Source organism: Rutidosis leptorrhynchoides, chromosome 11, assembly GCF_046630445.1.
Source record: "Rutidosis leptorrhynchoides isolate AG116_Rl617_1_P2 chromosome 11, CSIRO_AGI_Rlap_v1, whole genome shotgun sequence".
NCBI classification, from domain to species: domain Eukaryota; kingdom Viridiplantae; phylum Streptophyta; class Magnoliopsida; order Asterales; family Asteraceae; genus Rutidosis; species Rutidosis leptorrhynchoides.
In genome coordinates this window covers 64,118,851-64,134,063 of record NC_092343.1, presented here as the reverse complement: position 1 = coordinate 64,134,063, position 15,213 = coordinate 64,118,851, and positions in this window count along the sequence as shown.

Below are 15,213 nucleotides of genomic sequence, written 5' to 3'. Positions count from 1 at the left end.
TACTAGTACAGATTATAAAATAAATAATTGATATAAGGCTAGAAAGGTTTCAGATCAAATTGATTTTTAGTTTCAAAACGGGTTCAAGTGTTCTCCTATCTGCTACTGTATTATTTTTTTTTCTGTTTAATCAATTCAGCAGCAAGTAATTCTTTCTTTTTTAATTCAAGTCGTAAATCAAATTAGGAAATTAGTTGTGATGAGTCATTGGGTACTTGGTCGATCCAGTGTGTGTAAAGAAGAAGAGGGGAGAAATAAACAAACGGGTTATATATTTTTTTTGGTGAGCTTAATAAAAAAAAATGGATACGGAGTAATGGTTAAGAGTGTTAACGTGTGAACGAGAGGTCTCGGGTTCGATTCCCGTCTCGGGCAAATCTTTTTGGAGAGGCTTTTTAAAAAGGGTATACATTTTTTTTTCTTTTCTCCATTATTATTATTATTATTATTATTATTATTATTATTATTATTATTATTATTATTATTATTATTATTATTATTATTATTATTATTATTATTATTATTATTATTATTATTATTATTATTATTATTGTTATCATTATGATTAATTTTATTATTATGATTATAATTATTATTGTTATAATCATCATTATTATTATTGTTGCTATTGTTATTGTTATTATTAGTAATTATTATATATACTAAGACTAGTAATATAATTGATATTATCACTAATATTATTATCATTATCATTATTAGTATTATTAATATTATTAACATGAATATCATTCTTAACAGTATTATTATTAGTATTAGTATTATCATTATCATTATTATCATTAGCAGTAAAATTGTTAAAGTTATTATTGTTATCAGTATTAGTATTATTGTTATTATTATCATTAATATTAGCGTTATTATCACATGTATAGTTATTATTGTCATTACTATCATTAAGTATCATTATTATTAATATTAGTATTATAAGTACCATTTAACATTAATTTTAGTATTATTAATCATATGATCATTAAAATTTTCTATTAAAATGATAATTATTATTAAACTTACCATTACAATTAATTTTGCTAAAAGTATTATTTTTAATTTATCATTATTAGTTAAATTATCATTTTTATTAAAATTACTATTATCAGTATTATTATTATCTTTAAACTAGCATTATTACAAGTAATAATTTTACAAAACAAAAGATATATATAAGTATAAATATATTTATTATGTATAAAGTATACTAATACTACTTAAAATTTCGTTTTTTAACTAATAACATTAATTAAAAATCAAATAAGTATCATAATGTAATATAAGTATTAATAAAATCATATATATAAGAATATTAATCTTAATACATAAAATAATATGTATACATTTAATTACGATTATTTATTTTAATATATATACCAATGATATAGGTTCGTGAATCCGAGGCCAACCCTGCATTGTTCTGTATCGTCGTATGAATATTTTTACTACAAAATATTGTAGAGTGAGTTTCATTTGCTCCCTTTTACTCTTTACATTTTTGAGCTGAGAATACATGCAAATGCTTTATTAACTATTTTACAATATTTATATGCGTGAGTTTCATTTGCTCCATTTTTAATTACTTTTGCAATATATATTTTTGGGACTGAGAATACATGCGCTATTTTTATAAATGTTTGACGAAATAGACACAAGTACTTAAAAACATTCTACGATTGAGTTATGAGTACACCAGATATCACTCCTTTATAGTCTGGTAATCTAAGAATTAGGGAACCGAGCCCCTAATTGACGCGAATCCTAAAGATAGATCTATGGGTACTCACAAGCCCCAGTCAGAGAATTTGAACTGCTTTAGTACTTCGAAATTGGTATACAACTGCCAGCTTTAAAAGATATGATCTGTTTGTGAGGTGTACACAACCATCATATTTAAAAGAGTGGCATATTTGTATGCTTTTGCATGACCGTGCGGAATGCAGGTATGCGGAGGATATTCTATATGCATCTTGTTAAGGTCGATTACCAGGTGTTTATATATCGTATGAATGATTTTACAGCAGTGAGCAGACCTGCACAGATTGTTTTCGAAATATGAGTATCTTGTGGTCTATTATATTATTAAAAATGATTGTTTATAATAAACTAATGAACTCACCAACCTTTTGGTTGACACTTTAAAGCATGTTTATTCTTAGGTATGAAAGACATCTTCCGCTGTGCATTTGCTCATTTTAGAGATATTACTTGAAGTCATTCATGGCATATTTCAAAAGACGTTGTATTATAGTCGTTGAGTTCATCAAGTTTATTATTAAGTCATTTATAGTTGGATATATTATGAAATGGTATGCATGCTGTCAACTTTCGTTGTAAAGAAAGATTGTCTTTTAAAATCGAATGCAATGTTTGTAAAATGTATCATATAGAGGTCATGTGCCTCGCGATGTAACCAAATGTAATGTATTCGTCCAGATGGATTAGGACGAGTCATTATATAATAGTCGATCGTCTTACCAAGTCAGCACACTTTCTGCCAATGAGAGAAGATGATAAAATGGAGAAGTTAGCACGACTATACTTGAAAGAAGTCGTCTCCAGATATGGAATACCAGTCTCTTTTATCTCTGATAGGGATGGGAGATTTATTTCAAGATTCTGGCAGACATTACAACAACCATTGGGAACTCATCTAGACATGAGTAATGTCTATTATCCTCAAACCGATGGGCAGAGTGAAAGAACGATACAGACTTTTGAAGACATGCTACGAGCATGTGTTATTGATTTTGGAAACAGTTGGGATCGACATCTACCATTAGCAGAATTTTCCTACAACAATAATTATCACTCGAGTATTGAAATGGCACCGTTTGAGGCACTTTATGGTAGAAAGTGCAGGTCTCCGATTTATTGGAGTGAAGTTGGGGATAGACAAATTACTGGTCCGGAGATAATTCAAGAAACTACCGAGAAGATCATCCAAATTCAACAACGGTTGAAAACCGCCCAAAGTCGACAAAAGAGCTACGCGGACATTAAAAGAAAAGATATAGAATTCGAAGTTGGAGAGATGGTCATGCTTAAGGTTTCACCTTGGAAAGGAGTTGTTCGATTTGGTAAACGGGAAAAACTAAATCCAAGGTACATTGGACCATTCAAGATTATTGACCGTGTCGGACCAGTAGCTTACTTACTGGAGTTACCTCAACAACTCGCGAGAGTACATAACACCTTCCACATCTCAAATTTAAAGAAATGTTTTGCTAAAGAAGATCTCACCATTCCATTAGACGAGATTACAATTAATGAAAAACTACAATTCATTGAAGAACCCGTCGAAATAATGGATCGTGAGGTTAAAAGACTTAAGCAAAATAAAATACCAATAGTTAAGGTTCGATGGAATGCTCGGAGAGGACCCGAGTTCACCTGGGAACGTGAAGATCAGATGAAGCTGAAATACCTGCATTTAGTTCCCGAAGATGCGTCAACACCTTCAACCGCTTAAAATTTCGGGACGAAATTTATTTAACGGGTAGGTACTGTAGTGACCCGAAATTTTCCATGATTATATACTAAATAAAAACTATATTTGCATGATTAAATGTTTCCAACATGTTAAGCAATCAAACTTTTTAAGACTTGATTAATTGAAACGGTTTTTGTGTTAACGTTTGATCACCCAGTTTGTCCTATGATTCACGAACGTTATAACTTGTATATGACATGATATTATATATATAAACATATATATGTTTAACATGATGAAATGATAATTAAATTATCTCATTATGTATATTAACAATGAACCTTATACATAAAACAAGACTACTAACTTAAGAAATTCAAAACGATATCTATACGTAACGATTATCGTTGTAATAACGTCTTAATATTTATATATATCATATTAAGATATATTAGTACATCATGTTATCATGATAATGTAATAATTTAACATCTCATTAAATATAATAACAATGGGATTAATTACATTTAACGAAATCGTTAACTTAAAGGTTTCGAAACAACACTTACATGTAACAACTAACGATGACTTAACGGCTCAGTTAAAATGCATATACATATAGTGTATTAAGATGTATTAGTACACTTTTGAAAGTCTTTATGACACATATCAAAGTACTCTTAGTTAACAAAAATGCTTACAATTACATTCTCATTCGTTTTCATCAATAATTCTAATCGTATGCACCCGTATTCGTACTCGTACAATACACAGCTCCTAGATGTACATACTATTGGTATATACACTTCAATGATCAGCTCTTAGCAGCCTTTAATGATTCATCAAACATGTGGGAACCATTCTTTGTAATCTAGTATGAATTATTTAGCAAGATTACAAAAATATTATTAATCATTCATGACTTATTTACAAGAAAACAAACTTACATATCCTTTATATCTAATCCATATATCACGACCTAAAATATATACAAACACCTTCATTCTTCAATTTTCTTCATCTAATTGAACTCTCTCAAGTTCTATCTTCAAGTTCTAAGTGTTCTTCATAAATTCTATAAGTTCTAGTTTCATAAAATCAAGAATACTTTCAAGTTTGCGAGTATACTTCCAAGCTTTCTAATCCATTCTAAGTAATCATCTAAGATCAAGAAACCTTTGTTACTTAAAGTAGGTTATCATTCTAATTCAAGGTAATACTCATATTCAAACTTTGATTCAATTTCTATAACTATAACTATCTTAATTCGAGTAGAAAATCTTACTTGAACTTATTTTTGTGTCATGATTCTACTTCAAGAACTTCCAAGTCATCCAAGATCCTTTGAAGCTCTAGATCATTTCTTGTTATTTTCAGTAGGTTTACCTACTATACTTGAGGTTGTAATGATGTTCATAACATCATTCGATTCATATATATATAAAACTATCTTATTCGAAGATTATAACATGTAATCACTAGAACATAGTTTAGTTAATTCTAAACTTGTTCACAAACAAAGTTAATCCTTCTAACTTAAATTTTAAAATCAACTAAACACATGTTCTATATCTATATGATATTCTAACTTAATTGTTTAAAACCTGAAAACACGAAGAACACCGTAAAACCGGACATACGCCGTCGTAGTAAAACCGGGGGCTGTTTTGGGTTAGATAATTAAAAACTATGATAAACTTTGATTTAAAAGTTGTTCTTCTGGGAAAATGATTTTTCTTATGAACATGAAACTATATCCAAAAATCATGGTTAAACTCAAAGTGAAAGTATGTTTTTCAAAATGGTCATCAAGACGTCGTTTTTTCGACTGAAATGACTAGCTCTTACAAAAATGACTTGTAAATTATATTTCTGACTATAAACTTATACTTTTTTATATTTAGTTTCATAAATTTCAGTTCAATATGAAACCATAACAATTTGATTCACTCAAAATGGATTTAAAACGAAGAAATGGTGGGTATAACAAAATTGGTTAAAAATGGTTAATTTGACTACGGGATGAATTTACAAAAATCTATACTAACCATAACTTAACTAACTTATATTGTATTATACATGTAGTCTAACATATATTATGTAACCTTGATAGACCATAGACACGTATACAATGTTTTGACATATCATATCGACGTCATATATATATATATATATATATATATATATATATATATATATATATATATATATATATATATATATATATATATATATATATATATATATATATATATTATGGAACAACCATAGACACTCTATATGCGGTAATGATCGAGTTAGCTATACAGGGTTGAGGTTGATTCCAAAATAATATATATACTTTGAGTTGTGATCGAGTCTAAGACTTATATACACTGGATCGTGGATTGATTCGAGATAATATATATTAATTTAATTCTGTACTACTAACTGTGGACAATTAATTGTGGACTACTAACGTTGGACTGTCAACTTAACAAACTTAAAACGTTAAAACGTAATAAAATATGGTATGAATATTTTCCGATCGTACTTTGATATATATGTATATATTTGTTATAGGTTCGTGAATCGACCTGTGGCCAAGTATTATTTTTCGACTAAGTGATAATCTGTGAAAGTGAGTTATAGTCCCACTTTTGAAATCTATTATTTTTGGAATGAGAATACATGCAGTTTTATAAATGTTTTACAAAATAGACACAAGTACGTGAAACTACATTCTATGGTTGAATTATCGAATTCGAATATGCCCCTTTTAGCTTGGTAGCCTAAGAATTAGGGAACTGGCCCCTAATTGACGCGAATCCTAAAGATAGATCTATGGGCACTACCAAGCCCCAGTCATAGAATTTGAACTGCTTTAGTACTTCGAGTTTATCATGTCCGAAGGGAGTCCCGGAATGATGGGGATATTCTATATGCATCTTGTTAATGTCGGTTACCAGGTGTTCACCATATGAATGATTTTTATCTCTATGTATGGGATGTATATTTATGAAAATTGGAAATATGAAATCTTGTGGTCTATTATTACGATTTGATAAATATATATGTTAAACCTATAACTCACCAACATTTTTTGTTGACGTTTTAAGCATGTTTATTCTCAAGTGATTGTTAAGAGCTTCCGCTGTTGCATACTAAATTAAGGATAAGATTTGGAGTCCATGCTTGTATTATATTGTTTAAAAACTGCATTCGAAGACTTAAGTTGATGTGTAATATTATTGTAAGCCATTATGTAATGGTCGTGTGAAAACGCTATATTTTAGATTATCATTATTTGATAATCGTCGTAATATTTTTTTTTTACCTTTATCGATAAAATAAAGGTTATGGTTTGTTTTAAAAATCGAATGCAGTCTTTGAAAAACGTCTCATATAGAAGTCAAAACCTCGCAACGAAATCAATTAATATGAAACGTTTATAATCGATATGAACGGGACATTTCAAAATTTACGGACCCAAACCCTAATTCCAAAATCTGTTCTCTATGTAAAACCTATTCTGTATCAAATTCAATTAACCAAATTCTAATTTAAAATTTAAATCCTTCTTCGATTCAAATCACAATCACGATTCCTTTTAAATCAATAATATGTACCCAATTCTACATTAATAATATGGAGTATTATCTTACTCAATTTTACAACCACAATTATTCATTATCGCTTCTGATTTCTATACTCAGTATTTTCTTCATCAATTCTACACCAAAAATTATCTTTGATCAATTCTACACCAGAATTTCGGAAGCATCAATTCTACACCAGAATCCCGGAATCATCATCAATACGGAGTATTATCTTCATCAATTCTACACCAAAATTATCACCTTTTCTGATTTCTTTGATGATTATGGTAAGTTTAATTAGGGGTTTTCTGTGTTTTCTGATATGTGCCTCAATAATCGTTTCGGGTATACTACATGTTCTATCTTTTGCTTTTTGTAATCACATTGATTTCAGTTGTTCTTCACCTTTCTAAGTTACGTATTCGCATAATTATCAATCAATAATTCTTCAGTTCTACAGACCAAAGAAGGTGTAATTTATTCTGGAATATTATTTATTTAATTTTTTTTTAGTTTAACAAAACCGAGTTTCAATTTATAAATTAAAATTGTTTGTTGATTACTCATAAGGTAGTGCTGAGTATTAGAATTCTGATAGTTTCAACTTTATCTCATATGTAAAATGATAAAAATCCTCTTAAATCCACAAAATCAACAACTATTGAGTGTAAATATCAATGTGTTTCACTCCGCGACTAGTCGACTTTGGTATTAGTTGTACCCTTTTGTAAATTTTCTTCATTGTTTTAGTTGATTATGTATTACTCCTATTATTTATCATATACGAAGTACGTTAATTAGTTGACTAATAAACTAATTAATTGGGTTATTTTTATGATTTAATTTTTGATTGATACTTAATGTTAATGAACTTGCAGATCATCATAGATGCCACAACCAGTTGGACATTCAGGATGGATATGCCACTGCAAATTGAAAGTTTATTGCCATTGTGTTGTTTTGTAACGACCCGGATTTTTCCGATCGTTTCATACATATAAGATTGATATTTACATAAATTAAACCTTACTAACACTATAAGTAATCCAAATTGCTGAGACTTGTGTTTTTGAAAAGAGTTTTACACAACGTTTGACCGTCCAATTTGACCGATGATATCACGAACTATATAACATACGATAATTATATGATTGTGTACATATACATATTTATACATATTTAACATGATCTAAGGATGGTTTAACATATCATTGTGTACTAATAACAATGAGTTATAAGTATATTTTGAGACTACTAACTTAAGTTTTCAAAACGATAACTATATGTAACGTTCTTTGACATATATACCTATAACTTATAATGCTTATACAAGTATCGTATAAATATGTATTTAATCACTTTTAAAGGGCTTATATACATAAAACAATATAAGTATATTTACAAAAGATAGCTATATTTGAATTCTCGTTCCGTTTCCTCAAGATTTCTACACGTATACCTAGGGTATATTTAACCGTATTGTACGCAACTTCTAGATGTATATACTATTGGTATATACACATCAATTATCATCCTTAGCAGCCTTAAATGATTAAGGAATATGTGGAACCAACCATTTGTCAAGTAGCATGAATTATTTAGCAAAAAAATAAAATTAAGAATCTTTTCTTTCTTTATAAACTAAAAACGTTTTTATGCATGAACACCATTTCTTCATTCCATTTTCTCATACTTACACTCCCATTTCTCTCTCAAAACACTCTTAACTTCATACTTGATCATCTCCAAGCATTTTCCCCATCATTTAGCTTCAATTACAAGCTTTAATCATCATAAAAACAACATAGAATCAAGAAGTTGCAATATTACTTCCAATCTTTCAATCCAACTTCACCACTCTTTAGGATCAAGAGTTATACTTCCTTTCCAGTAGCTTTATCCAAGTAACTGGAGGTAGTAACCATATTCATAATCTTATTCAATTCATATTCATATAGCTATCTTATTTTGAGTTACAAATTATAACAACAAGAACATAGTTTGAATGATTTCAAACTTGTTCGCAAACTAAATAGATCCTTCTAACTTGACTTTTAAAACACTTCAAGACCTATAATATATTATAATGATATGCTAACTTAACAAGATACAACTTGATTTTACAAAGAACACCTTAAAACTGAATTTACGTCGTCGGAGTGCAACCGGGGGTTGTTTTGGGTTGGATAATTAAAAACCATCTTAAACTTTGAATTGGAAGTTTATATTCTAGAAAAATGATATTTCTTATGAATATGTTAATATATAAAAATCTCATGGTGTAACTCAAAGTGTAAGTATTTTTGTAAAAATGATCATCTAGATGTTGTTTTTACAACGAAAATGATCACTTTCATAAGATTCACCAAAGTTTGACCTATAACCTGTGATTTCAAATGAAAACTAAGGTATTTACAGTTCATATTCATAAATAATGACTCGATACAAGGAAGTGGCAAGTTAAACCAACAAAAACGGAGTTATATTGAAGAAACTACGGCTAAAACAAAATTGGGTATCCAAAGCTAGTTTAGCTACGAAATTAATTGGAGTAAAACTAAACTAATCATATCTTTGCTAATTAATATGATATTTTATATATATTTACTTATGATTTAATTTTATATATTTCAGGACCACCCGTAAACAACACGAGAGGATTAATTATAATACATCATGATTGTACGCAACACGTCATTTGACAACATGGTACTTTATGTACGCAACACATCATTTGACAACACGGTACCATGGGTCGAGATTAATTCCGATCAATACGAATACGATGGGGTCTTTATTTATTTTATTGAACAACTAATTGTTGACTACTAACATCGGACTGCTAACTACGGACTATTAGATATTAAAAGTATTATAAGTATACATGTAACGATTATTTGAAAAGAAAATATGTTGATATATTATATATAGTTAGGTTCGTGATATGTATCGGAGACCAGGTCGTGTTATATATCTTCAAGACAAAAGTGAGTATATAGTCCCACTTTTAAACTCTAAATATTTCGGGATGAGAATACATGCATTTTATGATTTACGTTATGGACACAAGTGATTAAAAATATATATTCTACGTTGAGTTGTACCACTGGCATATTTCCCTGTAACTTGGTAACTACTATTTACATGAGGTATTGTAAACGCGAATCCTGTTGATAGATCTATCGGGCCTGACAACCCCAATCGGACTGGACGACCAGTATTCAACGGTTGCACAGTACTTCGTTTCGGTGACTACACTTGGTACGGTGTAGTGAGATTTCATAATAAAGGGAATATGCGACGTTGATTAAATGTTAAGTATGGTTATCAAGTGCTCAACCACTTAGAATATTTTTATTAAAACGTTTATGTATATTAAATCTTGTGGTCTATATTTATTACGCTGCTAGCATTAAACCTATATCTCACCAACTTTATGTTGACGTTTTAAGCATGTTTATTCTCAGGTGATAATTAAAAGCTTCCGCTGCATTATGCCGAATTTAAGCAAGATTTGGAGTATGCATATTTGTGTCAAAAATAAAACTGCATACCGAAAGATTTGTAATGTGAAATATGTTGGAAATCGTATTGTTATTATCAAATGTAAAGTTTGTAAGACTAAGATTATCGCTAAACGATAATCATTATTATATTGTTTAAGCCTTTGGTTATAATAAAGATTATGGTTTGTATCATAAAAACGTATGCAAATTTTGAAAAATGTCACATATAGAGGTCAATACCTCGCAATGACACCAATAAGTACGTAACGTTTATAATCGATATGAACGGGACGCTTTAGGTGGTATCAGAGCGTTGGTCTTAGAGAACCAGAAAATTTGCATCAGTGTGTCTTATCGAGTTTGTTAGGATGCATTAGTGAGTCTGGACTTTGACCGTGTTTGAATTCGAAAACTATTGCTTATCCTTGTTGGTTAAAAATTAATATGTAAATATTATGTGGTACTAACGTGCTAGTTGTTGTGTGATAGATGTCTGGCTTAGAACTTATTATCACATTCAGCGACTACGAACCAGAATCTTCAGATAGTGTCCTAGTCATTAATCTATCTGATGATGAAAACGACACCTTTGGGGAGGACTCACAATTTTCGGATGAATCAATTGAAGAGGAACTGGAAAGTGATCCTGAGGAGGAAGAAATACAGAAAATTACGAAAGACAAGTTCGAACGAGGAAAGAAACGAAAGGATACTGAATTGGAAAATCCAAATCCCGAGTTTAGTGAGGATGTTGTGGCACCAACTCCACCAGACACTTCCACCCCTATTCCCGCTATTCCTATTAGTTCTATCCCGACATCCAGTTCTTCGGCCCCTCAGCCAAAACGCAGGGAGACAGCCAGGATAAGCTTTAAGCGATTTCTTTGAACACAAACGTTTTGGGTTAAATGATGCGCTGTTGTTTTAAACCATGGGATCATATAACGCTTTGTATAATATTACTAGTGTGGTTTGCTTAATGTTTGATGTAAGATAAGCATATGTAAAATAGTGAAGTGTGAAATGCAATAATTTTCCATGGTTGAGTATTATTTGGGTGGTAGTAATTGATTTTCGTACTAAGCTATTAAGTATGAACTTTAACGGGTAGGTACTACCCTAGATATAATTATAAAACGCTAATAAGAAGAAAAGGCTTTTATAATATTAACTGGTTCATATTATTAATAAGCTACGATGTACTGTAAATACACACTACATCTATAATATTCCATGTGAATAATTATTTTTTCATTCTTATTGAAGATTATGGCGCGATTGAACCGAATGACGGAACAAGAAATCGAGGAACTCATCAATCAGCGAGTGAACGACAGAATGTTATGGGCCGAGGCTGCAAGAGGTGCTGCAGTTAACCCAAATCCTCGTGTGGGATGTACCTACAAAACTTTTCAAGGTTGCAAGCCCTCATCATTCAGTGGAACAGAAGGACCGGTCGGTGTAACCCGGTGGATCGAAAAGATTGAGTCTGTGTTTAAAATCAGTAGTTGTATTGAGAAGGACATGACCAAGTATGCATCGTGCACCCTACAAGATAGTGCACTCACGTGGTGGAAAAAATATGTGAAGGCCGTAGGAGGAGATGTTGCTTATGATACTCCATAGGAAGAATTCAAAACAATGCTAATCATCGAGTATTGTCCAAGAAACAAGGTTAGAAAGTTGGAAGCTGAATTACGAAGCCTGAAAGTTGTTGGTACTGAACTCACCAACTACAATCAGCGATTCATGAAATTAGCTTTGCTATGTCCCGAATTGGTACCAACCGAAGAACGGAAGATAGAACTGTACAAAGATGGTTTACCTAAAAATGTCAAGGCAAATGTTACAGCATCGAAACCCAAGACTATTCACGAAGCCATCACCATGGCAAACGAGTTGATGGACCAGATTATTCTGGATAAGAACACCGATGTCAAGACATCGGAAAACAAAAGAAAGTGGGAAGGTAATCATCAATAATCCAACAAGAAACAAGAAACCACGCAAGGTGCGGGTAGTGGTTCAAGCTCAGGTTACAAGGGACGAAATCCTTTATGTAACAGATGCCACAAACATCACTCTGGTTATTGTAATGTGGTATGCAACAATTGTAATCGAAGGGGTCATCTTACTGAAGATTGTAGGGTTCCCGTTACAAATACAAATGACACCAAGACTCCTGCCACCAATGCAAATAGAACTGCCTTGGCCACTGTTACTTGTTATGGGTGTGGGAAACAGGGTGATTTTAAGAGCCAGTGCCCGAATCCAGAGAAGCATAACGGATCTGCACGTGGAAGAGCATTTATTATTAATGCTAGAGAGACGTGTGAAGACCCGGAGCTTGTTACGGGTACGTTTATCATTAATAACTTATCAGCATCTATTATATTTGATACTGGTGCCGATAGAAGTTATATGTGTAGAGACTTTTACGCTAAATTGAATTGTTCATCATTACCTCTAGATGCTAAGTACATGATTGAGTTAGCTAATGGTAAACTAATTAAAGCCGATAAAATCTGCCTTGATTGTAAAATAAATCTAGCCGGAGAAACGTTTAAAATTGATTTGATACCCGTAGAATTAGGAAGTTTTGATGTAATAGTCGGCATGGACTGGATGTCCAAAATAGGAGCTGAAGTTGTGTGTGCCAAGAAGGCCATTCGCATTCCTCGTAAGGATAAAATGCCAGTAATGATTTATGGAGAGAAGGGTAACTCAAAGCTAAAACTCATTAGCTGTTTGAAAGCCCAAAAGTGCTTGAAGAAAGGGTGCTATGCTATCCTAGTACATGTTAATAAAGTCGAAACGAAAGAAAAAGAAAAGTGCATCAACGACGTGCCTGTGGCAAGAGATTTTCCTGAAGTCTTTCCGGAAGAGTTGCCGGGATTACCTCCATTTAGATTTGTAGAATTTCAAATAGATCTAGTACCAGGAGCTGCACCAGTGGCTCGTGCTCCATACAGACTTGCACCATCTGAGATGAAAGAGTTACAAAGCCAGTTACAAGAATTACTGGACCGTGGTTTCATTCGATCGAGCACTTCACCGTGGGGAGCTCCGATTTTATTTGTCAAGAAGAAAGATGGATCCTTCCGAATGTGTATAGATTACCGTGAATTAAATAAGTTAACTATCAAGAATCGGTATCCACTATCGAGAATTGACGACTTATTTGATCAACTGCAAGGATCATGTGTTTATTCGAAAATCGACCTAAGATCGGGCTATCATCAACTACGCGTCAAAGAAGAAGATATTCCGAAAACTGCTTTCCGGATACGCTACGGTCATTACGAATTTTTGGTCATGCCGTTTGGATTGACGAATGCGCCAGCTGTATTCATGGACCTTATGAATCGAGTTTGTAGTCTGTATCTAGATAAGTTTGTTATCGTTTTCATTGACGATATTCTTATCTATTCCAAAAATGAGCAAGAGCATGAGCAGCATTTAAGGTTGGTATTAGAATTGTTAAGAAAAGAACAGTTATACGCCAAATTTTCTAAGTGTGCATTTTGGTTGAAAGAAGTGCAATTTCTTGGCCACGTGGTTAGTAGCAAAGGAATTCAGGTTGATCCAGCAAAAATTGAGGCCATTGAAAAATGGGAGACTCCTAAGACACCAACGCAGATACGCCAATTTTTGGGTTTAGCTGGTTATTATAGAAGATTTTTTCAAGACTTTTCCCGAATAGCTAAGCCATTGATAGCTTTAACGCAAAAAGGGAAGAAGTACGAATGGACCTCGGAGCAGGAGAACGCATTTCAATTACTGAAGAAGAAATTGACTACATCGCCTATTTTATCGTTACCTGAAGGGAACGATGATTTTGAGATATATAATGACGCTTCACGACAAGGTTTTGGTTGCGTCCTTATGCAACGAATGAAAGTTATTGCGTACGCATCCTGACAATTGAAGATTCACGAGCGAAATTATACGACGCATGATCTAGAACTAGGAGCAGTAGTGTTTGCATTGAAGATATGGAGACACTACTTATATGGGGTTAAATGCACTGTGTTTACCGATCATAAAAGCCTTCAACATATTTTCGATCAAAAACAGCTGAACATGAGGCAACGTAGGTAGGTTGAGCTGATAAACGACTACGATTGTGAGATTCGCTATCATCCTGGGAAAGCGAATGTAGTGGCTGACGCTCTAAGCAGAAAGGAACGAGAGCCAATTCGAGTACGAGCGATGAACATAAAAATTCGCATGAATCTCAACTCACAAATCAAAGAGGCTCAACGAGAAGCTCTTACTAAGGAAAACATAGGAAATGAAATTATGAAGAAGTATGAGAAGCAACTCGTTATACGGGAAGATAAAATTCGATATTTTGCAAAACATATTTGGGTACCAAAGTTGGGTGGATTAAGGAAGTTGATATTGAATGAGGTACATAAGACAAGATACTCGATACCTCCTGGAGTTGGAAAGATGTATCAAGATCTTAAGACGCATTATTGGTGGCCTAATTTAAAGACAGACGTTGCAACATATTTCGGGGAATGTTTAACTTGTTCTAAAGTCAAAGCAGAACATCAGAAGCCGTCAGGGTTACTTCAACAACCAGAAATCCCAGAATGGAAGTGGGACGGTATTACCATGGATTTTATCACGAAGTTACCTAAGACTGCATGGGGTTATGACACCATTTGGGTAATAGTTG